The 24442-nt window shown below is 35.0% G+C and overlaps 1 long non-coding RNA gene and 1 other non-coding gene across 2 annotated transcripts; both read right to left on the reverse strand.

The window, feature by feature from the left end:
• Positions 1-2186: 2186 nt before the first annotated feature.
• LOC115450639 lies at positions 2187-3792 on the reverse strand. The gene is made up of 2 exons (XR_003939313.1): positions 3684-3792; positions 2187-2397 (listed from the first exon to the last, which is right to left on the reverse strand). It is a non-coding gene; the product is annotated as an uncharacterized LOC115450639 (long non-coding RNA).
• A 13835-nt stretch (positions 3793-17627) lies between these two features.
• Trnal-caa lies at positions 17628-17739 on the reverse strand. The gene is made up of 2 exons: positions 17702-17739; positions 17628-17672 (listed from the first exon to the last, which is right to left on the reverse strand). It is a non-coding gene; the product is annotated as a tRNA-Leu (tRNA).
• Between the last annotated feature and the right edge of the window lie 6703 nt (positions 17740-24442).

Consider the following 24442-nt stretch of genomic DNA (forward strand, 5'->3'; position numbering starts at 1 on the left):
AGTCGCAAGAGCTAAGAACCTCAGCTCCAGGGTGGAAGTGCTCAATCTGCGTAATAGCGAGGAAACCCGCTCCGGGACGCGATAGCGACCCGCGATGGTGAAATCGGTGCACACCTCTCGACACCCTTAAGCCACCCACACCGGTGTTGCGTCCTTGGCTTACGCCACTTATGGGATGCCCATCTAGTGGGAGGCAAGTCACCGTCTGCCTTGAATACATAAGATTGAGACATTTTACTTGGCAGGCGTCCCGTTGTCTCAATCAATAGCCCAGCAACCAGTCCAGCTAGATCCCATCCATAGACCCAGTATAATTCCCATCTTTTCTGCAATAGTCCCTGCACCTTGCAAGCGCTGTCTTTGGCTGTATTTCCTCCATAAGTACAGACAGAGAGAGTACTCGCAAGGTTTATAAACCCCAACTAGAGTAATGTATCTTAAAGGGGCCTCTACGTCTTGGATCCATGTCCCCACGCAAGCCTTCCAAAAGGACCGGCTTTTATGCCGTGATTTCCCGCAGGAAAGATAATAATAATAATATCAGCCCTGTATTAAATACTTGCCCACTGCTGAGCACGGGCCTCCTCTACTACTGAGAGGGATTAGGCCTTAGTCCACCACGCTGGCCTAGTGCGGATTGGTAGACTTCACACACCTTCGAAATTCCTATAGAGAACTTCTCGGATGTGCAGGTTTCCTCACGATGTTTTCCTTCACCGTTAAAGCGAACGATAAATTCACAAAGAATACACACATGATTTTTTTTTTAGAAAAGTCAGAGGTCTGTGCCCTTGGGATTTGAACCTGCGGACATTCGTCTTGGCAGACCGTTCCACACCCAACTAGGCTATCGCCGCTTTTTGATATTTATTTATTATGATATTATTTATTTAGTATTAGCTTTTGCTTGCAGCTTCGCCCGTGTGAAAGAATTTTCCGGGATAAAAGTCCCGCTATTTTCCTGGGATAGAAAGTAGCCTATAACCTTCCCAAGGTCTTAAACTATCTCTATACCAAATTTCAGAAAAATCCGTTCAGTAGATTTTGAGAAAATCGATAACATACAAAAAAGTGACTTTGTAATATGTATAGATATGTTCACTAGTTATGTGCCTGCCTTATCTTACGACTGAGAAGCGTGAAGTTATATCTATCGAGATACTTTAATACGAAAGTACATGAAACGTGCGAACAACGGCTGTTTATCTACAAAAAACATCATCCCCGAGCCAGGATTATGTGAACAGGAAAATTCGAAGGATAATCTCTTCTTAATCCACAACAGTCGCGCCTCGACAGAGCGAAGTGAATAATCACAAATCATTTTTAAATTCCACTTCTTTCCGGCTTTGTAGCAGGATCTTAAGTCAAATTGGGCTTGTGAATACTTTTTTAAATGACGAGATCCTCTCAGTAGAAGTCCGCAGTAGTGGGATAGTATATAATATAGGGCTAGTATTATTATGATTCTTGAATACCTTCCATAGTGGTAAGTGTGTCGCGTTCTGGGATTAGCCTGTGTATATCCGATTCCAACAGGTCGGCATAATTGTGTCGACTGCCGAGGGGTAATCGTAATTACGTCGACATCCTATTGGAAACCTCTCTATTTACGATCGGTTACAGTAGGTAATTTTGACATGCTCGTATGAAAAAAATGGCTTTTATTGTGTTCAAGCATGGAGACTACAATAAATTTATTACAAAAATAGCATGCATTTTACTTTAGTAATAAACCACAAGTATGCTACATTATAACGTATTATGTCTTCAAATAAACAGCGGGCCTCCGAGACAGAATTTCAATTTTTCGCGATCATAGTAAATACGCATATTTTTACGAGAGATATTCTTTTCGTCTTCGAATTCTATGAACATAGTTAAGAAATATTGTATTTTAGCTGATATCAGTTTTTCATTTTTAGTGCTGTGTAGGATGTTAGCACCAAAGATCGGAGTTTTGATATAGATTGAAAAATATAAATATAAGATACCCCTGATCTCTGTACATTTTAAGTATAAATACGTAAAAAAGGAATTAGATGGCATAAATTTGAAACGTCAGTAATAATGATTGTTTAGAAGTCATAAGTGGGTCTAAAATAGGACGTAAAAAAAAGAGTTTTTCGCATAACAAAGACCAATTACCACGCAAATTCCATCATAAGCCACAAAAGAAAAACATATTACATTAATATAGAATTTTAATGAGATAACAAAAACATATTAAATGTTAAACCAACCGAATGTTTCTGAGTCACCAACGATCACAATCGCATTTGTCACCGACGCATGCGCCTCCCGGGAACTTCAGTTGGCGGCACCAGCGGTCACAGGCGTTGAAGTCGCATTTAGCTCTGCGCATGCGCGATAAGATTCCTTCACTCTCTACATCATCTGTAATATAATTATGTTTACTCTGAAACACAATGTTTTATATTTATACCTTGACCAGGAAAATAAAATACCTGCTTTGGGACCACCACTTTTGCTTTTTCGTTTTAAAGTTCACTTTGCCAATACAAGAAATAAATTCCATATTTTATCATCCTGATCAGGCCATAACGAATAGTGTGTCTCAATGATCGTCAGAATTATGCCGACAAGTCTCAGGTACCGTGAGGCCGCCGGAATGATGCACGGTTGAAGCTTTGGTATATTATATCCTATTATGTCGTATCATTTTGGTTAAAATATACATAGTGCCTAATAGTCATTTATATGCGCATAGAAAGACATTATTAGCTTTCGAAGATTAGGCACTCTACAATACTAAGTTTAAAGATAATTAGATAGAGAGATTCTTAAAAACACTTTAATTATTAATATTAACTTGATAATTGTATAACATTATACAAACGTACGAACACACACAGTTTAATGCTACAATATGCTATATATTTTTTTTATTTTATTTAAAATATAAAGAAATATGTGAATTTAAAACGAAGGAACGAAACGAATTTAAAAGATGTTTTTAAATAGGGAACAGCTTTGTGTGGCCATCACCGTTAAAGCGAATTATGCACTTAGCTATAATTTGGATAAATAAATGTTAGATAAACCAACAAACAATATTAATGTAGACTGAATTTTTAATATCAATAAGATCTAATTTATATTCCCGCTTAACAAGACTACAACAGACAATTTATTACAAAGGCAGCCTAATAGATTCTCCTGTTTATTTAATATCGACTTAATGTGCCATTTTATTAAGTACACGAAGGTTACTTTCATCATATATTCAACATACAATATATTTTTTCTTTGTATCACTCAAAACATAAAAAGCCAAAAATGTATTTTGCTATAGACGCAGAATTTAATCTAAATTGTTTCTGAAGGCTTCATTATGATGGACAAAATGTATGTTCTATAAAATAAAAGATTTTGAAAGAGTCTACATTATTTGATATCATATATTCGCTACTTAGAAGTATGATTTAGAACTTAAGATAGGGAGTAATGCTAATTTACGTCACATAACATTGAGAGTTAGAAAATCAATTTGTCATTAATAATTTTAACAAATGTATGTCTAGTTAGGCCACAGGACATTACCTTATTGAAAGTAGATGAGTCAGTGAGAGTTTACTGCCTCATTAATTCTTTAACATCAATAAAAGACCCAGAAATAGTGAAAAAAAACATCTTTAATATCGAAAAAAAAAAGTACATACCATAAACAGGATCAGCAAATGCGAACGCTGCGAACAGCAGGACGACGGCAAAGACCAAAAAATAACCCTTCATTGTATCTTATTGTACACATAAAGTACTAACGATAAATCTTGGTTTACAGCGGTTTATATACCAAAAATATGTTTACTCACAAATCCGCAATGTGCAGCTGATAATAGTGTATTGGTCTTTAATGATTACGTAAGAGAGGATATGAGCGATTTGCGAGAAGCAATACTATATTTGTAGCTGATAACAATTGCTAGACATTTATTTACTAAATTATTTATTGGTTGTAGTGCTTGAGATTTTTGCAATGTTTGGGCAAATACAATCAATAAATTCTGCACCTGTTTGTTTTGATAAGTAGTTGTTTATTGGCAAAGTTTGTATTCATTTGTGGTAAAAACTCCTCGTTAGATATTAAAAACGGTTCATTTTTCTTCCCTCATCAAAATGAGTGCAGGAGCATTGGTTTACAAAAAAAAATGTTTTTCAGTCAGCCAAAGTTATCTTAAAAAAATCATGGACACGTTTAATGGTCTATAGAAAAAAAAATGGCCGAATATGCACCTAAATTCGTCACGTTGGTTCACAGATTACTTCCGCAAGTCCAATGTCCGTTAGTATTTGTATAATGTCGTTGTTTAATAGTAAAATGTACCATTTGTGGCCATCTTAATTTAGTCTTCAAGATGTGTGGTGAGATCCCATAAAACTTATACCTAACTTATCAAATCTAAATTTGATGTTTCTAATTTAATTCCAATCTCATAAGGAAATTATATTATTACGTATCTTCTCCTTATTTATGTCGGTAATGCCCTCCATGAGTACACATTTCAAGTTATCGCAGCTATGTTATGATTGCGTAAACAATTTGCAATATTAACAGTATTTCTGATTCATCAAGTTTTAGTATACCTTTGTTAATAATTATAACTATATAGTATTATATTATAGAATAAAGCTGAAGAATTTCTTTGTTTGTTGTAACCCACTAATATCAGAAACTTCTGATTCAAATTAAAAAAAATCTTTTTGTGTTCGATAGCCCATTTATCGAGGAAAAATGTTAAAAAACGGGAATAATGTATTCCCTTTGACAGCATTCGTTGCGTGCACTGCGTTAACGTTAAAAGTAACGCAACAATCAAGTATGACAGAATTGTTCCTGTTAAAAAAATCTAAATATATATATTTTGAAACAAAGTCCCCCCCAGCGCATCTGTCTGCCTGTCTTTACGCCATAACTACCCAAAGGATTTCGATAATATTTGGAATGGAGATAGTTTGAAACCCTGGGAAGGACATAGGCTACTTCCTATCCCGGAAAACTTTTAAACGCGGGCGGTGCCGCTAGCGATTGCTTAGTTTTAATATTTTGATCGTCCAATTGTGGCAAGACCGCTTTCTTTTCAACGTGTTTGTGTAGCGTTTATTTTGTATCCACATCTTAATTTTTAATATCTAAATTAAGTAATGAATCCATTACCTTTATTGGTCTATCATTACGATTGTCATTTTTTTTATTGCTTTGAATGACGAGACGAGCTTGCCATTCGCCTGATGGTAAGTGATACGACCGGCCATAAACAGTAGAAACACCATCTAACACCTTGAATTACAAAGTATTTTTTGGTTTCCACTGCGCTCGCCATCCTGAGACATGAGGTGTGAAATCTTATTATGTCCAGTATTTATACTGGCCACAATGTCCTTCAAACCGGAACATTTATATTTTATTGATAAATGTTATACTACTTACTCTTTCTAATCCTGAGTTTACTGTAAGAATAACTTCAGTAGCTAAGTCTTCTAAAGCATTATTTGTTAATCAGACTGTCGAATTTCGGTCCACGATGTTTTTTGTCTCTTTGGGTGTCGTGACATGAAAAGATGCAATGAGCCGGACCAGTATAATTGGTTAATTACTTAGCCTATTCTGCCATCGGGAGCGATGGTTTTTCGTCACTATGTAAATGTTATTAGAATCTAAAATTCTATACCTTTCTTTCAAGTGACTTCTTCTATGTTTTAAAAATTACAACTATTTTAGCATGATGAGAATTATTAAAGTCATGACTTAGTAATGTGATTGTAGTATAGTGTATAAGTGCAAACGTAAACTAACATACCGATAACCGAGTAATAAGTATTTTCTGAATGTCTTTATAGAATTTTTGTTTCAGGTTAGTTAAATGTCGATGATCATTTGTTAATGAATATAGTCTTTAACATGTTTTCCAATGGCTTGCCTCCCTATTAAATTTATTTTAAATAAACGATCGTCTAGCAAATATATAGACATATTCATATACGTTTACGATACTTAAAAAGATAGATAACTCATTATCGAACATTATTTACAACAACTTAGGCCTAAACCCTCTCAGTAGTGGAGATATGCTACTCATGCTAAGCAGTGGGTAGTGTAGATATAATGCAGGGCTGGTATTATTATTACAGTCTATAAACATATTTTTAAACTATGTCTAGGGGTGGTACATTGTCCTTTTTAACGTATTTTTCGTACTAATCTAGGAGTACAATCACCTGTATGTAGACTTCTTGATTGTATAATATTATAAACAGCGTTAAAGAGGAATTAACATGTTTCAACTGTCAACGAAGAATTTAAAAAAAATGTCATTACAATATCTCAGCATGTTAAAATATTGTTTATATTAATTATCTCTATCAATCATAGTTAATCATCATTTATTCTGGTTAATGATAAATGCACTTTAAGTGTCAAGTATATCATAGCTTGATAGTCTTATATAATGTTATAGAGATAAATAAGCATAAATGAAATAAATAAACGCTTAGGTATAACTTTGATTAGAATTTTGGTATTTTTATTGCTTATAATTTCACGAATAACAATCTATTTATTTATTGACTAATAAAAATACAAATTCAAAAATATACTAAACTAGACTATACTCCAAAGCATGTTCCCTGATCCAATTCAGATAAATTTGCTTGTGTGTATCTAGTTAAAATACATATGGAAAGCTGCAAAATTAATACATCAGGTCGTTAAATATAAATAAAATAAATATCAAACCATATACGCATTGCAATCTACACATTTTGTATTTTAAGACATGCGCGATGTTACAATCGGTTCTCCAGCGCGGCTAACCAAGTAATCCACATGGTCGCACGTGAGGCTGCGGCGCGTGGCCTCAGTAATTCCTTCTTAGAATGTGAGAACTATTGCAGGTTAATAGTTGTGTAAACTTATATATTACTTATTATTAATGCGGATGTTTTTGAAGAATTTATATGTTAAAAAAGAAAAAAAATCTTTTAAGTATTATAGTCCTAGTTGAGAGTAGAAAGGACTGCCGACACAAATGTCCACAGGTTCAAAACCCAAGGGCGTTAAAAGTTATGTGTGTATTCTTTGTGAATTATTGCTTGCTTTGGTGGTGAAAGAAAACACCGTGAGGAAACCTTTATATCTAACAAGTTCGCTATAGGAATTTTGAGGGTATGTGAATTTTGCCAATTAGCACTAGGTCAGCGTGGTGGATTTAGGCCTAATCTATCAGTAGTAGGAAAGGCCGTGCCAAGCAGTGGGACAGTATAATATAGGGCTGATTATACTCGTGTTGGAGTTTAGACTTTCAAAGAGTTTTAACGCCTTTTAAAGCTATCGCTTCTATTTACGTTTACGTTACGTTAAAGTTTCGAAAAGTTGGTTCATTGAAGATGATTAACTATCGAAACACATTTGCCGTGAGGGTCATGAATTCGACTCCCGTACTGAGACACATCATTGTCTCGAAATTTCTTTTAAACGATGGTTTGTGGGTTCGATTCCGGCACATGAAAAATGAATGTATGATCAAATATTGGTTTCGGATCTAGCGTAATCCATTATAGTTGCTAATGAGCATGAGATCAACTTTCGTCTATGTATGGAATCTGTCGTCTCTGCCTCCCCCTATAAGATAGAGGTGTGATACTATGTACTTATAGAATTAGTAATATGATTTGTTAAATTCTGTGAAATCACCTCTGAAACAAAGTTAAACTGTCCGCGCAAACAATAAAGCTTTTAATAAAATCCTTTATTCGCTTGGATTAAATTTGTCCGTCACGACGTCTGAAGGCTCGACGTTGAAATGCAATGCATTATGCACAATATTAATATTAAAGAATCTAGTAATGGCTGTGGCGGCAATGGGAGCGCCGCCAGCTCTCGCCACATTTCGTCGTTTAACTGACGTCATAGATTAGTTTTGTGGGTAGATTGAGTTTAATGCCTACTAGTGAAAGGTGGAATTTTCTGAAAGTTCCCAAACACAAAATATAGGTACTAATAAGTATAAATGCGGTCTGCAATTCGTTGTAATCATAATTAGATTTTTCAGAAATTCTACATACAGGGAAGGCGGTAAAAATTGGGTTATATGGATACATTACCCCATTGATGCCTACGCGTATCAAAGACCTTATTCTCTTTGATAGTATTAACTCGTAAAACAGCCGCGTTATCTTCGTGAATTTTGCGTGGAATGGTATTTTGTATGCCAATTTCAATTGTCATAAACACGATGAGGTTCGTAACGTGTTTATTATGTGCTGTCAAAATATCGCGTGGCATCGGAGCCCAGGGGCTTCATTCTCCGTCACACGTTATTTTTAGCTTAGTTTTACCAGAGATTACATTAGACTAGGTCTGTATCGTGAGACATCTTTATGTGGTATATCTTATACGTGTACAATGATACTGACATGTTATCTCCAGGAGTGCAAAGATAATATTTTGTTGGATGTGAGAATTCAATAAATAAATAATTATAGATAATTCATAATACAAATACTTATAGTTGAAAACTTTTATATTACCTTATATTAATGCGGAAGTTTTGAAGATGATTATATTATGGTAAAAATAAAAAAAAATCCTTTAAGTATTATAGTCCTAGTTGAGAGTAGAACGGACTGCTGACACAAATGTCCACGGTTCAAAACTCAAGGGCGTTAAAAGTTATATGTGTATTCACATGTTTTTCGATACAATACTAATAAAATTGTATTGAAAAACATAGTTAAACAAAAAGAAGACACGCAACATAAAATATAAAAATAAGATAATTATATACGAATTATCATCATAAAATGCAACTAAAAAAGGAATAAACGAAAAAGTATTCCCGTATTAAGTTTGTAATACGTTGGTACAACAACTAAATCTAAATATGATATAAAGTGCATAAATTGTACAAAACTATTTATTGCCTCCCTCCACTGAAACTCATTTGAACTTTTCAAACTTTATTTCCAACTAAGCTGCACGATAAAACTAAATTTCAAACTGGTTACGTATTCTCGAAATTATTCACATAAAACAAGCATTGTGTTACATGTCTAAATTATGAGGCTAATTAGACTACTGAGATTTTGATAGCCTTTTTGTGTTATTTGGGTTAATGTGGTTCTGATATTAGACCGAAAATAGGGTCGAAGATGTACTGGATCTCTGACCGTTGCTTAATATTAACCATTTCAGAAAATTTTATGAGGCAGTGAGAGCCTAACCAAAGTCGCAAGAGGTCACTGAATGCGGAAGAGATCCAAAAACAAGATGAGTTTCCCGGAGAAAAAATACTTTTTCTGGTGAGACGGTACTATGAAGCCGCCATCAAAGGTAAAAATAAAAAAAAACTGCGTGATTAGACGAATAAAATAAACGGAGGAAATAAAAGAAAAAGGTTTCCGAATTTTTTGGGAAACAAAAAAAATTCGAATAAGGACCGACCTATCTGAAATAATTTTATAATCTGTGGCACGTGTGTTTTTAATACGTAGGTGTATTAAAGTAGGATGTAGTTTCTACATTAATTTAATTGAGTGCTCACTGCTCACCCCGGCCGGGTTCAATGTGTGACGTTAGCGAAATTTGCTATTTCGTGATTAATTTTAGGGAATTTATTACACGCCATCGGTGGATCTTGACAAATATATGGCTTTTTAAGATTGAATTTTGGAGTTGGTATCTACATCTATTAAGTTTATGAGTTCGTTTTGTTAGAAGAGATTTTAAATAGTGATGATTAATTGATTACTTGGACAAATAGATATTTATCTTAGTGTCTCTGAGTTTTTAAATTATTTAATTAAAAAAAACAAATATTAACTAACATCACACTATTATCTCCGAAGTGGTACGTAGAGCCACAACCAGGCCACTTTCTTTTTGACTTATGTGGGCTGTCCCATGATGTGATAGGGGGCGAGCCTATCGATATATCAGATATAAATTCCAGTCTCAGCAGATCAGGAAAACCCAATATCACCTTTTCTGACCCGAGAATTTAAACTAGTGTTGTACTGCCAAGCAAAACATTTAGGCCATCACTCAAGATTTGGAATGATTATTGAATTATTTAATATTATATTTGTGTTCTAAACATACTTTTTATAAAACTAACGTTTCTGACTTCTTTGACTCACGTTAAAGTCAATGAAATGTCAGAGATTTATGAGAAAACATTTAAAGTATCGAGTTGACTAAGTATCAAGAAATACTTTTTTATTTACAGTTAGAAGTGGAGTTACTGCTTTGTAGCATACTTCTAAACGAAAGCGAGGAACTCGCCTGGATTTTCTATTCATAAAAACTTTATTACTAAGGTTAATATACAGACCAAAGCCTTTTAAATTCATTTATAATAGTAATAATACTAGCCGTGTTTTATATACTATGCTAATGCTAGGAAAGAGCGTCACTATTTTGAAAACCTTTAGACTTTATACGCTGGGTTAACGCGGGTAGGCAGAACAAACAACTAGTAACAACATCATCATCACGCTCGTGGTGTTTTTGTCATTAATGCAATCAATAATTGACCATTACACACGAAACTTCAAGTCATGTGTTATGTTGGTTTTATTTTGATATAGTTAATAGAGAGTGGACATCCATAAAAGTGGACGTATGGAGCCAATGTTCGGGAATTTACGACCAAGCTCCTAAATTAAGATTAAACAGAAAAAAACTTCATTTCCGACGAGGCTAGCGCTGTACCTATCATAAGCGTGAATAATAAGGAATATAATTTACCTTAATGCAACAGTGCTGAGAAATGCTACGACGTTAATTGGCAAGAAAGTATAGACCGTGTATTACAAAATCAGCTTTTTCTAAATAAATGTATTAAACGTGATACATTAATGATGGCATTAAAGCATTTTGCAAATCACCGATGCTCAACCGCATTGCGGTTACGACAAATTGCGCATAATGTATTATAAATTTTGTACAACTTAGTCCTCGGATGTTTTAAAGTAAAATATATACATTTTATATTTAATTAAAGCTTGATTGAAGCTACAAATTAACGGGTTACATGATATGTAGGTATTTTACATGTTATAAAATCATTTTACATTTTATAAAAAGACCCCGCCGCGTCTGTCCGTCTAAACGTGATAAGCTCAAAAACTACTGAACGGATTCCGTTGTAATTTCGTATGGAGATAGTTTGAGATCTCGGGAGGGACATACGTCTCTTTTTACCGCAAAAAAAATATAGATGGACTGATCGTGGAAAAACTTTCACACTGATGATGCTGAGAGCAAAGCTTGGAAATTAATGAGAGATCGTCGAGGGATCGTCTGTTAGATGACATTTGGAATTTACTAAAATATACTCTTAAATTTTCCTGCAGTGTTAGAATAAAAAATGGACGGCAAATGACCCAAATGCAAGGCTACGACGGAAATTCACCACCTTTTTTTCTGCCTTATCGATTTCATTATTTCCAATGTAATCTAGTGCTAGTATTTGTATCTGCTAGGATAGTGATAACCGTACAGAAGAATAAGACCCACTATAGTGATCTACGTAAAGGTGTTGCATTTCGGGATCAGCCTGTATATACCTGGTTACAAAGAGGCCAGCATAATTGTGTCGACCGGGCCTCTACAGTGCCCCTCGTCACTCTTTTTGGACCATTCTTAGTCTTTTAGGGTTAAATTGCTGTGCTCGTTTAAAAAAGATGGCCGCAATGACTTCTTTCAAGCATGCTGCAGAGTGGATACCAATTGGCCCAAGAAAATGTAGCAAAGATAACATAACTTGAGTATAACGAACCAATGCAAAGTTCATACATCCAACACATCATAATCCGGGTAACCGCTAGATGTTTCCCGTATTCGAAGTTAAGCACTAACTTAGTTCTAAGTTACTAACAGCTATGATTTAGGATAAACCTTGAGCTTGTAATATGTCCAGCGTATTATTTATACTGGTTGATTTGTTTTGTTTTTTTTTTTACATACACTCACGCCTCACAATTCCTGTAGGGGTAAGCAGAGGCGCAACCAGTGCACCTACTTTTCGATGTGTGTATTCCGTCCCATATTGTCCTATATTGTAAGAGGCGAGTCTCGTCATATTAGTCACAAATTTCAGACTTCGGGCTTAAGATAGTAGAAAACTCCCATCCATATTTTTTTTTTAAATATTTTGTTATTTTTAATTGTTACTTGTCGGACGCCCGCCTACAAGGTGGACGGACGACCTGGCTAAGGTCGCAGGAAGTCGCTGGATGCAAGCCGCTTCCAACAGGTCGACGTGGAGATCCTTGGGGGAGGCCTATGTTCAGCAGAGGACTTCCTGTGGCTGAGATGATGATGATGATGAATTGTTACAGTATGTATTAGAAAGAAGGCTTGCGCCTGATGGTTTTTGCTACCTATAACGAACGCCTTTGATACCCGAAGTGTGGTGAGCTTCATCTATCTTTGACGGTAATATCGGCTGCAAACAATTTCATTGACTACCCCAAAATCTTAGTTATGCAATACCCTTCAAGTAAGTAATTTAACCTAACTTTGACAAGGTAGTTTCGCGAGACATGGCATCGAATTTAGGCTTAATATCAGGCTCGCATCATTTAAAGTCTAGACGGTCCTCTCAATCAGCTGAATTCACTTTCCTTACAAAGGAAACTTACAAATAAATAAAAAAAAGAAATCTCATCCAATCCATCACAAAGAGAACTATTCAAAACGTGTTCGTGTAAACAGTTTTTACGGAGCCACTTGGAGTTTTCTCATAAATATTGACAGCATGGCTACATCACTATTCATAACATGTGCTTGGACGAGGGTGACCCTTTATGTCAGATTCTATGGACGGCCTCATTTGGCGTCGGGCGATTTCGTCGGAAAAATGTTACTGTCACACGGTTATCACTATTTTACTGTCGTGGGATTAAGTGGTAGTTAGTTTGTGTGGGAATAGTGAATAGCCGAGGTCGAATAGGAATTGTGTGAGAAAGCGTGCTTGTGTTATTAGTAAGCTATCAATAAAAAATTACGCAATTACATATTTTTCTATGGTTCTAGGAGTCATACATTTTATTTTTTTATTAAAATAAACTGTATATCAAACGGGATATATCAGTGTCCTTAAAGGGCCAATCATGCAACAAAAAAAGACTGAATTATGGCACTTATGTGAAAATTTCATGATCGCAGAGCTGCTTTTTGTAAGTCATTGTTAAAACAATTTTATTAAATAGATCATTGTTTTTAGACCATTTATTTCTTATTTTGAATTTTCAAATGATAATCTTTATTATTTTAATGATATTCTTTTATTACGTAGTGGCCAGTCAGTGTTCCCCTGTGTTAAATAAAAATATTATAGAAGAGCTAGTGTATTATTATTTTTGAATATTACTATTATAATATTCCTTTTTTGAATTTTTAAAATGATATATATCTCATTTTTTAATCTTTAATCATACTGGCCAGTGCGTATTCCCCAAAGTTATTTTAAGTAATGTTATATTTGTTTAGAATTATAAAGTAGTTCTAGAACGAGTGATTGATACTCCTTGTGAAAATGAAAGCTACGTGCTTCGATCTGGGAATATGGGAATATACACAAAGATAAGTATTAGTAATTTGTATTTTAGTATTTAATTATTTATTTTAAAGTAACAAGGTCATGCAAAGTCAATGTAGAAGGTCTACAGAATGGGTCGACTCCATCGAATGGTACCATTGTTCGACAGAAAACCAACGTTAAATGGCAGTTTTGCCAGGATTTTATACGGTGATTAAGATTGCCAGATGTCCAATAAATCCTCTGCCTTAATTCGCAATCCTTAAAGCCAATACGCTCAATTAAATTACTCAGCCTTATTTGTATTTGTGGAAGGTTCATTACTTACTAATAGGTGATTCACTAGCCCGTTTCAAACTTACTGTGGCTTTATACATATATTTTTTTATTAATAGCCGTTTTTATTAAACGTTCCCAATCTCAATCTTGAATCTGTTTCCGACAATGAGCCAATCAAAATAATACATTTGTAAGTGTGTAAAAAAAACTTTGTTCTGATTGGTTCATTTTTGAGATAGATTGAAAAAACGATTGGGATCGTTTATTAAAAAGGCGGTAAGAGGAAGGTACCGATTTTTTGGCATAGCAATCTAACCCCATTGTTACAACTATTTATATTAGTTGTAATAAAGAGAAAAATAACATCCAGGGCATATATTATATATGGTATATTTAGGGAATGCAATCTCGCGAGGTTGAGGCTTAGGCGAGATCTCGCGAGTTTATAAGTAACAATACCGCGAGATCTCGCCAATTTCGAGATCTCGCGAGATTGGCAGTTTTGTGTGTTTATAGAAATAAATATTTGCAGGACCACATAATCGCAATATTTGAATAAATCCGGAAGAAAATATTAATCGATCTCGCGAGAATGAGATTGCAATCCATAAGTACATATATCTTTACAAGCAAAGTTATCCGGTCTGCCGTGCGTTCAAAAAAGGTAACATTAATTAAAAAAAAACTTATCCGATTATTCAGAAACAAAGACACACGACTCGATTTTAACTTTGCCCAACAAAAGATAAGAGGGCTCGAACATAATTTCGTAACTAAAGGCATTCTATAAATCTTTTAAGAGATAACGAACTTTGGGTTTTAACAAGTCAATTATTAAAGTCGAGTCTCGAAGTTCGCCGGCTAAATTAAGTTTTGAGTTCCATATTGAAGGCAGGTGATTGGCAGCTCTTAAATGATAGACGATCTAATGGATTTTGAAGGTTTGAGATAATTTTGATGCAGTCGCTTTAGTGCAAACTGGATTATTAAATCATATTTGTTAATAGCATAATGTGTAGGAAATATTCATTTTGGGTTTGTCTGCCTGGAGTCAGGAATTTTGTTCAATAAATGGTAATGCAAACTAGATTACTAAATCATTATATTTGTTGATAGATTATGATGTGTAGGAGACAGTCATTTTGTTTTTTTTTTGCCTTTAGTCTGGAATTTTGTTTAATGACCACTAATATTGAGAGCTTAATGTATGTTTGAGTGTCTCGTGGCGTTGTAATTGTACGCGGTATGAGTACGACTACCACGTTGAGGTCCTGGGTTCAAATCCCGGGTCGGGCCAAAAAATAAATGTGACGGGTTTTTCCATTCTAAAAATTACCCAGTCGCAGCTCGTAGGAAGTTTGCGGTGTGATAGCCCCGTGCATTAGAAATTGCGTAAAGCCGTCGGTCCTGCGCCGGATTTCCTGTTATAAAAATAAAAACAAAATCAGATTAGCAGTTCTTGAGATTATAGCGTTCAAACAAACAAACTTTTCAGCTTTATATATTAGTATACTTTTAAAATTGAACATATCCTATGACCTAGGTCTTATATATATTTGCTCACTAAACAACCACCACGCAATTACCAAAATATCTACGTAGATCTCGTTTATTATTTAAGTGCTATCTTAAAAAAACTATAAACATGAAATAAATTTTTCGTGGGAATGTTTATCGCGGTTTTATGCGTCCAGGGCCGGGAATCGAACCCGTTTACGAGGTCCACGTAATAAAGTGGCGAACGAGCTTGCTCACTGCTATTAAAATGTATCACAAAATGACATTGATGTGCAGAATTATCTTTGTAATGTGTCTGTTTATGGTAACGATTTGGTAAATACGTTTATTTGAACTGCCTAGGATTCTAAACATTTTGAACTCTAAACTTGTAGTGCTAAAAACTTTAGTTGTTTAAAAGTTTTCTTTAAATAGAGACCTCATGATTTTCATAATGCTAGAATTCTATAATTCTATCGAACGATGCACTTTTTCTTTTTTTTGTTTTTCGGCCTGAAGTTACATTTGGAGTAAATTGTGTTAAAAACCAACAGAACATATTGCAGGAACAGGAAATTGAAACCAGAAATGCTCAGCCAACTAGATCTATAAAGCAACCATGTCTAGACAAAAGTTAATAATTCAAATCATTGTATTTTGTAATGTTCCAGTGCTGGGCACGGGACTTTTTTACTACTGAGATTAGGCCTGAGTCCATCAAGCTGGCTTGGTGCTGATTGGCAGACTTCACATACCCTCAAAAGTCTTATAGAGATTGTCAGGTATGCATGTTTTTTCACGATGTTCTGCTTCATCGTTAGAGTAAGCGATAATTGACAAACATTAACAGAAAACAATAGCCCATACACGTACATCATCCTATCTAATGTCAGTTCCATTTAGTTCACAGTTTACCAACTAACATTCAAGTTTCATATATCGGGGCCGGCAAAGTTGTACATGTAGGAAGTTTAAGCCGAGTTCCAGGGGCGTGTGTAGGTGCGGGGGATTAGACCCCTGTTGCATTGGAAAGTAGGACTACTTCAAAATATTTAAACTGGTGCTGTATTTTCATGACCTTGATTTCAACGGGAGTAATGCTATTTGTCACAAATTGACTATAATCATAATTTCAGCCGAGAATCGTCCACTGCTGGACATAGACCTCCCCCATTGAGCGTCATAGGGACCGGTTCTGGACCGCCCTCATCCATCGGACTCCGGCGACTGACGACCCTCACCGGGTCATCAATCCATCTCGTGGGGGGCCTGCCTACGCTGCGTCTTCCGGTCCGTGGTCGCCACTCTAGAACTATGATCATAGTCACCACTAAACAGACCCCTCGTGCTCCCTCCTTCCTATAACTTGGGGTCCTTCAAGCGGAGCGTAAAGAATCAATTATGCAGGCCGGCATGACTGTGCCGACGGTTTGGAAATGCTTGTATCTTCGACCGGTCGGCACTTCATTTGGCCTTCACTTCGCTCAACATCAGGAGCAGAGAAGCCACTTTGCTGCGCCTCGATAAAAATAAAACAGAGTATAGATAAATATAGATAATTATTTCCACCCTATCGAAAAATTCATCGTAGTAATAACTATATTTATAATTAATAGACCACAATCTTCATTCCCAACAATGCTACGATTTTTGATATATCTCCCACTACAAATCCCTTAATGCAACCCTGTCTTTGCTAGACTTCGCCTTAGCTTGGTCTTCGTTGGTCCAACACTGACACCGGTGAAGTTATTAACACTATTATTGAGACAAATTTGAAGCGAGCGAGTTATTTGACACTACCCGTTTATGTAGATTTCTGAGTGTAATTAGTTAACGAGTTATTGTAGCTTTTGATATGTTGGTTTTCATATTAATCACACGTTTTTGAATTGCGATTTCACATTAATCTAAATCAATGTTGAGGAATGGACTTTAGTATTATAAACTAAGTTAAAATTAGTAATATTACTACCCATTTTCGTAAGAGTATCTATACACTGGTATATAGTAAAGAGTATTCACTGGTCCAAAGTAATGAACACCAAACCGCATATTATAAACAAATAATAAGATATTATAGTAAAAGTTTAGCTTTTTGTTATTACAAATAATGTCAGGATTAGGATTTGAACCCATGTCCTCAGAGAGGGCTAGAATAACCGTATCCTCAATGCGGGAAAGTTAACTTGAGTCTGGAGCCTTAGACCGCTCAGTCATTCTTACTTTTCAGATCTATGTCCAATATTGTAAAGAAACCATAAAATATCCAAATTTAATAAAAAATGTCAGGAGTGGGATTCGAACCCACGCCCTCAGAGAGGACCAGAACGCCCGAACCCGCAGTGCGGGCAAGTTGCCTTGAGTCTGGCGCCTTAGACCGCTCGGCCATCCTGACTGATGAAATCGCTGTTGAATTTTGCTTAGCTTAGGAAAGGGCTTTCTTTCTTGAAAATTACACACTTATCTGTATGATATGTCATTCCTATTAATTATTTTGTTTTCTAGCGTCAAGGAAAGAAAGGAATTTAGCTACGGCCCGTAAACTAAGGATTACTTTTAGAATTTACAGGAAAAGACCTCTTGACAGGCTCGCTCCCTACAACATCATGGGAAGGAATATACCTATATAGGGCATAAAGCGGATCAAAGGGTATTATAACAGTGTTGTGCAGCTAGAGTTATGGGAATACCTTGGAGATAATCGTATTTGTTTTCTTGTTTAATGATTTTCACTTTTTGTGTCATAAGAAACTTTTATTTTTTTATTATTTTTAGCACGGTGGTAACCTAGGCCCCTTCTCGGGAATATATACCGCTCTCTCATACATCGTGAATGAAAAATAGGTTTAGCGATTCGTCCAGTAGCTTCGCTTCTGCCAACTCCTTCAAGGATACAAGCGTGAGTAAAGTGTTTAACTTTATTACAGATTAAACAAGGATAATGACATACAAATCATCCCTTACCTCGTATAAAAGTATTTTAAATTTAACCACCACAGTTTCATTAATGCAAAACGATCCGTTAAAATGCGTAACAGGTATTTTGCGGAACCTAATTTAGGATTTATTCATTGGGTTTATTGCTCCAAATTGGGGGTTAGCGTTCTGCTGATAAATTATGATTTTGTGTTAGTTTCTAAACGTTGTTGCCATTTTTAGTAGTATCATGTAGGGGCTGTGGATCGGAAAAGTACAAACCCGAGCAATTCTTTATGTGGGTCTTTTAACACGCTTTACCTAACACTGGATCCTCTATTGAGGGTTATAAAGGCAGCTGGTTAAAAAACAAAGAAAATTCTCTCCAACAAGTATGTCTTTAAGTATAAAGAAGTATGCTACACCAATGAAGTTGAAGAACGGCAGAAGTATCAAAACAATAAAGAAATCCAACATTACGACAGATCTTCAAAGTTATTTGCATTCAATTGCATCTATATCTTTATTTATCTCTCTTCAGATTTCCGCGTTAATCCTGCAAAACAAAAAGTAAGCATTAACCGGATTTAACCACTTTATCATGGTAAGCATAGCCGGATATTTTGTTGTTACCCAGTTTTGACTGCATAATGGAACGGATTTCAATATATTAATATTTATAAGCAATTCGTTTGTTATAGGGCCGGTTGCTCCTGTGTATTTTGAGTTAAGCTTTTCGCTTTTATAAAAGAAATATTCGTTAATTCCGCGTTGTTTATAGTTGGTGTTTCTTTTGAAAGCTTTGTGGCGTGACGGTGATTGTGCAATAATAAGCGACTAGGTTATTTATTTGAGTTTCATGTATTGACAGTTTTGATTAATAGTTTAAGTTGACTTTGTAATATATTTTAAAGAGTTTTGGACATATATAGATTTTAAATTTGACCGGATTGAGAATATAAATGCAGTGACAACTCGTTGTGGAATTTACTGGTGAGTGAGATTTTTTGAAGCCCGAATCCTTTCATAATCTCTATTTCTCTCCGTTAACGGCAGCAATCAAAGATTTGTTTTCCAATGAGCGGTGGAAATAATTAAAAACCATGTGACCACACTACCTCGTTTACTAGTTTTAACAAAAAAAAAAACAGGACGAAACCTTGTCAAATCCGAAATGTATAACCATGTAATGGGAAAAGAGAAATCCTATACCAACCAAATTACTGGTCACTTACAACGCGAATCACTAACCGAGGCCCACACAAATCATCCTTACAAACGGCAGATCCTACGTAATCGGCTTAATTTACTCGTCGTGTAATTAATAGACCAAGCCTGGCATTGGAAGTGATGAGCGGTCGACGATCGTTAACCGAGACGTCACAGTAACCCATCATATATATAATAGGGGACCGGACTCATTTTTGTTCTTTATTATTATCAAATATTTACGTTATATAAATTATAACACAGAAAGAATTATTTAAATCCGGTAAAAAATCAACAAGTTATAAGCCTTTTAATTTCGGTAGAAGGGGTAAGTAACAAGAAACAGAAAAAGAGAGCGCAATACCCACGTGTGACGTCATCGGGCATTACGACGCGTGCGAAAGAAAGAGATGAAGCGATATCCCCACTTCGCGCCCACTTCGGCACATAGTAATATTTGAAATTTGAATTACTGGCTCATTTTTTAACCAATTTTAATGCAGTTTTTGCAGGAGGGTTTCTTTTTCGTATTATCAACCATTTCATATAGAATAATGTACAAAATCGAACACAGGCCGGTCCCCTATTATATACTTTATAATAAAGTGAAAAAAGATTATATTTGATGCAAGTTCATATATTATACAATAGTAAATAAATAAAATAGAAAGGCTTTTATTGCAAATTGTTTAGAGGCTAGAGATTTTTTTTAAGTACTTAATAATAATTTTACTTTGAATTTATATACTATTTCACTTGCAAGAATCCCTCAACAGGTAAAGGGCCTACCAACGCTAACTAATCTCTAGATTGAGCTATATAAATCTAGTTTGGACTTTCTATTTTCTTTATGTCTTCGTAGCATCTAGTATTAGATTTTACTTGTTGTCGGTCTTTTAATACATCCTGAATGCGTGCTGTATGTCATTTTTTCATTTTTAATTTAAAGCTGTACAATACTTTGTACATATACAATATTGCATCAATTTTCATAGGTGATGTATGTTACCAACGAGTAACTGTGCCGTGCTAAATTTAGTTCACTTTGTGTTGTATATTTCGGTCCTTGCCCATTTAGGTAAGTATACTATCCCAAAAAAGCCAAAGTTATTCTTAAAAATATGCGGTGTCATAATTTAAGGTAAAGTCAACAGTTCATGAATCTTCATTAATTTACCCAAAACCATAATAACTTTATTGTTCATTCTATTGTCAGCTTTAGCGACGTCACGGAAGGCCACAAAAAAACTAAAATTCGCTTTTAGCGCGAATGAAAAAAAGTCACGAAAGTGGAAACCGTGGGCAACTGTCGGTTCCACTCAGGATTTTTAAGCCCAACCCGCTGAAAATCTGACAGCCTGTCGTTTCCATGTGGCGGCTGAAGAGAAAATACTCGTATTCATAAACAACCATAATTCCGGCTGGGAGGGTCAAAATGGTCTAAGTAAAAAAAATTAAGTAGTTAAGTGTAGTCAAATATAATTTTTGTTATAATTTGAATTAGTAATTTCAGTTAAAGTTATTCATATGATTTATCCATTTTTATAACAATGATTCGGAAAAACAACAGCTAAACAGGAAATAGTAAGAAGCTAAATATTTATTGTCATATAACATTGAAAAATTATCTTACGTACGGTATCACAAAAATAGGTGAATGAAACAGCATTTTTTTAAAATTACACTTAAATCAGTTTGATTCTCGGGCCCTAAATTTCATTTCAGGTCACTAACCTTTTACTAACCTTGTATTAACATTATTTCGTTTGTTTTTCTTTATTTCCTGTTATTTTGTTGTCCTTCGGGTTAATGCGGATGCGTGTCATCATCAGTCATCATCATTTAATAAACCTGATTTATATTTGTAAAATAAGCTTTTGTTTAGCATTGTGTCGTATATATATCTATACATATAATAAAATTGTAAACGGTAAAATTAAGATGTCTTTTTAGAGCAACAAATGCTAAAATAACCGTTTTCAGATTTTTTGTTTGTCCGTCTATCTGTTTGTATCTTTGTACACGCATCATGCAAAAACTACTGCATAGAATTGAATGTAGGTTTTACAGATGTATTGTTAGAGGTCTTACTTATAATATAATCTCTATTTTATCGCGGGAAAATATAAAGCGGGACTTTTATCCCGGAAAAACTTCTTACGCGCGCGGAACTGCTAAACTGGGTACCGTAAAGTAACCCAAGTGCACCTGATGGTAAGTGGAGTGGGTTACAATAGAATTTCGACTGTCGAGAGATGATTACCCCTCGATAGTTGGCACATTATGCCGGCCTGTTGGAACCGGGTGTACACAGACTGATCTCGGAACGCGACACACTTACGTGGGCCACTATGGGTTTTAACACCTTGTGTACAGTGGTCGCTATCCGGGTGGATATAAAATATATCCTATAACCAGTTATTACTAGGATACCTAAGTCTATCAGTGAAGACCAATTAAATAATGCACACAAAATATTGTCAGTTTTGAAAATCAAACTCCGGACTTTAGGTTCGAAATCTTTATAATTTTTTTTCTTCTTCTTGTAGTGCCTCTCCAACTAGTGAAGATTGGCGGTCAGCTCAGCATACTTTCTCTTGTCCTTTGCAAGGCGAAATATTTCTTCAGCGCTTGCAATCCCCGTCCACTGCGGATGTTCCGTAACCACGATTTTTTCCTTCGACCGATTTCCCTTTTACCTGCTATTTTTCCCATCATTATGAGCTGAAGGAACTTGTACCTGTCATGTCTTATTATGTGTCCCAAAATTTTTATTACACTTACTAATATGAAGGTAGTTAATAAATAAACAAGCAAAGATATACATTATTTCACTACAAAATATTCTAGTCACGATTGTTATAAATATAAGAATATAAAACATTATATTGCTTCACAAAGGATACGCTTGAAATATAAATGCTTGGTCCCACACTCTCGTGCAGGGCCCGGGCTTGTGCTCCTTCTGGACGTCAACCACACATCAATTGTCACTGTCTGTATCTCTATTAAATGTTGATTTCTTAGGTTTACGCCAATGTTGGGAAAAACTAGGTTTCGAAGTTTTTTGTGATAATATCCGAAAACTAGTTTAATTTCGATGATTACGTTTGTTTTTTTGCTATAAATAAAAATGTACTTACTCAAGCCGATAGGCCATGGACTATGTCGAGGAGAAATCATCTCTCGTCAATCCACATTCTATTGGACCCCTCTCCACTTACCATCAGGTGCAGTGGGATCACTTGCCGTGCCCGTATAAAAAATCTTAGACCAATTGCTGTTGTTTTTCGTAAAAAATATTTATTTATTTAAAATGTACAAATCGACAGCTGCAATTAACACTACGCTATCTTGAAAATGTCAACTTTACAGGAGAGACGTTTATAGTGAAAAATAAGATAAATTTTATAATATTAGAGCTTTCTTAATGAGCGTTTTGTGTAATTCAAGAAGTTTTTATTTTATAGAAAAAAAAGAGTTTTTGTAAGCTTTGAAAAGATAAACAAATAATTATTTTGCTTTCTAACGGAAATAAGCCAAAAATCTACTTAGTGTTGTGTTAATTGCGGCTGTGGAAATACCATTTTTACCCCTGACAGTGTGCGACTCGGACACTGCCCGGCCCCTGCTCGCTGCGTACGACTAAACTTTAAGAGTTGCCTGGCTGCATTCTTATTAACTTCACGTTGGAACTAAGGTAATTAAAAACTGGTACCTTTTTCTTGGCAACTTTAATTACCCCGGAGTTCATTATAATGGATTGTTACTGTAAGTTTTCAGTACGAACGAATTGTTTCTCAGACTTGTTAATTAATATTGCAGTATCGAACTACTTGATGCGAATGTAAACGAGGTTATTAAATATTTTGCCGCCGACCCCGCCCGCATTAAAGCCTTTCCAGAACAAACATTTTCTCAAGATAAAAAGTAATACTCAGTAGTAATATAGATTTCTATTAGTGAAAAAAAAAGCAAGAGATTAGCGCATTCAAACAAATAAACTCTTTAGCTTTATGTATGTATGAATAGATTTGCTTTAGTGTAACAGCAACACCACCATCATCATAAAGCATTTGTGTTACTGACATAAGATATTAAAAATATTTTGAGATGTCCTGCCTTTGGAGATCATAATATGCCACTCTAGTGTTGACCATTGGCTTTCATATTGAGACATAATTTTACCACATTCTATTCGCAATTTTAGTGATTGAAGAAGTTTTTGGGTTGTGGATAAATTACAATTTGCCAACGCATTGGATACGCGAGCAAAATCTTAGCTATAAACTCAAATGTAAATATTCTTTAGAAATGTTAAAACAATTTCTAGGATCTGTTAATAACCTTACAAGGCTTCCACAATCGCTTCACTGGAGCAATTCACAACATTTGTTAAGTATTTTACGAAGATAAAAAAACTGTATTATATTTTAACATTAATTACCCACTTTTCCACTCGAATTAATTTACTTTGAAAGTTAGAAGAAAGAGGAGTCCTCCTTTGATCTCGGCTTTTAACCTCGTGTTTAGATTAGATAATTAGTAGATATTAATTCAGCTTAAGCGAAAATTGAGGGCTTTCTGTAGTTAATTAAAAATATTTCAATTCTTACATAACGTGTAAGGTACATCTTAGACGATCCAATTAGAATTTCAATGAAAAGTCCGTTTAATCGTCTTACTTTATTGTCTTTGTTTTTATAATTGTTTCAGTTTTGTTGAATTTCGTTATATTTTTAAGTATCTATTCGTTGAATGCTTTTTAAAGGATGCCGAAAATTTAAATTACCTAGCGTTTATCAACTTTCATCTAACATTTAAATTAATATTTTGATTATAAAGAAAACAATAATGTAGGAAGCCCAAATCTCACACGTATGTTTACTAATTGTAATTAAAAATCCCATTTCATAGAAATTAAATATAATAATAATTATCAGCCCTGTATTATATACCGTCCCACTGCTGGG

The sequence above is a fragment of the Manduca sexta genome, chromosome 22 (assembly GCF_014839805.1).
Source record: "Manduca sexta isolate Smith_Timp_Sample1 chromosome 22, JHU_Msex_v1.0, whole genome shotgun sequence".
In the NCBI taxonomy this organism is placed as follows: domain Eukaryota; kingdom Metazoa; phylum Arthropoda; class Insecta; order Lepidoptera; family Sphingidae; genus Manduca; species Manduca sexta.